Source organism: Phascolarctos cinereus, unplaced genomic scaffold, assembly GCF_003287225.1.
Source record: "Phascolarctos cinereus isolate Bilbo 61053 unplaced genomic scaffold, phaCin_HiC Scaffold_726;HRSCAF=1367, whole genome shotgun sequence".
Classification (NCBI taxonomy): Eukaryota; Metazoa; Chordata; class Mammalia; order Diprotodontia; family Phascolarctidae; genus Phascolarctos; species Phascolarctos cinereus.
The window spans coordinates 366,997,399-366,999,554 of record NW_027556098.1 but is presented as its reverse complement, the minus strand read 5'-3'; positions in this window follow the sequence as shown (position 1 = coordinate 366,999,554).

Below are 2,156 nucleotides of genomic sequence, written 5' to 3'. Positions count from 1 at the left end.
CTTTATCAACTGTTTAACAGCCTTTATAAACCCATCTAATATCTTGTTTACTTGAAGCCTGGGAGGATTTGTGTTGGAAAACACCCCTAAATCCCTAGCAGCTTGTCTCTCCCCAAGTCTCTGAGGGACCTGTTCCGGATAGGTCCGTGCCAACTCCAAGCTATCAGAGGGTCACTTTCTGATACTGACAAATCCCCCCAGGGAAGAGAGAGAGAGAGAGAGAGAGAGAGAGAGAGAGAGAGAGAGAGAGAGAGAGAGAGAGAGAGAGAGAGAGAGAGAGAGAGAGAGAAGGGAAAAGGGATAGGGAAAGGAAAGGGAGAAAAGGAAATGGAAAGAGAAAGAAGGAGAAAAGAGATGAAGAGGAGAGGAAAAGGAAATGGAGAAAAGAAGGCACGTAATAAAGGAAGAGGAAAAAGAGAGAAAAGGGAGAAGTGGAAGAGGCAGAGGAAAAGGACTTTCCTTTAAAGGTAAAATCGACTGCTCTGGAGACTTACTCATCAGACTCAGCTCAGCATGAGAAGCACACACCCAGCCCCTCCCTGCCTGCTCCCAGGCTCCAGAGAGTAAATCGCCTCTTTCCACACACATTTCCCCTCCCCCCGTCATCCCCACTACCCACGTGTGCTTACACACGCACCATCATAGCATGGGCCTTTACTCTGCCTGCCTGCCATCAAGCTCTGCTCCACCAGCCCCAAAGGTTTCCTTTTTTCCTTTTGAAATCAACTGAATCTCTGGGAATAGATTCGGGTTCAAGCCAGGGATAAACTCAAGCTCTTCCAAGACAAAGCATCCACTGTGAGTCCAGCCATGAGGAATGTTAGAAAGTTTATGCGTCTCAGCCTTCGCTTTCCTTTGGATCTCAAAGAGCTGTCTGGCTCCACTCAACAGATCCCTCCCACCACCCCCCAAGTCACAGAGGCGGCTCAGAGTTCATTGTTAGGATTTGCAGGGAGGGAGGGAGGGAGGGATGACTTGGGAATGATTCTGTAAGAAGGCAGGATGATGCTACGAGGGAAGGAGATTTTGGTTCTGTCTGTCACTAATTCACTTTCTGACCCAGAATAAGTAACCTTAACAGTGAATTTGTTTCCTCCCCTATAAAACAGGGAGACCCACTCCCTGCTCTGGTAGCCTCACAGACCAATTGTCCCCACAAAATGTGATGGATGGAGGGACATCCTGAAATACTTGGTACATATTTTTTTTACTCATTTGTATATATACAACATATATATGTATATATATATATACACACATATATACATATATGTTGCTCACCCACACATACATATACATCAATGGAAGTAAGCTTCTTGAGGGCAACACTTTCATTTTTGTCTTTGTAGCTCCCCCAACTCCCACCAATCACAGTAGCTGGGATAGACTGGGCACTTAATAAATACTTGTTGATTTGATTTGAATGGAAAAATATATAATAAAGCTGTAGAAAAAAAGTAAGATGTTATTTTAAGAGCAAGCCACTTCTCACTGAATCTTAGTTTCCTCAGTTGTCAAACGGAGAGATTTGATGATCATAGGCTCATAGAACCAGGACTGGAAGGACACCAGAGGCCAGCTAATCCAAACTTCTCATTTTACAACTAAGGAAACTGAGGTCCAAGATTTAGTGACTTACCCAAGGTCACACGGGTAGTAAGCATCAGAACTGGGGTTTGAATCCAGGTCCTCGACCCATCGCTTTTTCCCCGAAGTCCTTTGGTGCCCCTACATCCCTCATGTTTCCTTGCTGTGCTAGAGCCATACTCGAATAGCTACAACCCAGAGGGCAAACAGCTGTGCCCCTTCTTCTTTCCGTTTTCATCCCAGTCCTTTCGTAGGGATGGATTGGAAATGCTGCCTGAATCTCTCTTTCCGCGGGGTTATGGAAGAAGCAGGACCTCTCTTGGACAATGGGAATGGATGGACTCCGAGACTCTAAGACCAGGGTGTTTCCTCTTCCTACACAGACAGTGCAGCAAGCATCCTAGGGTCCTGCAAATCCGGCCAGATCCCCCCCCCCCATCTAAGCCCTCCCCCGCGGAGGAGGAGCCTAGAGCTGGGCCTCTTAGTTAAGAGGCCAACACACCCCCAACACACCCCCTAGCTCCCTCAGCCAATCAGAGAAAGCGGGTCCCGGCCACACATTGCCTCTA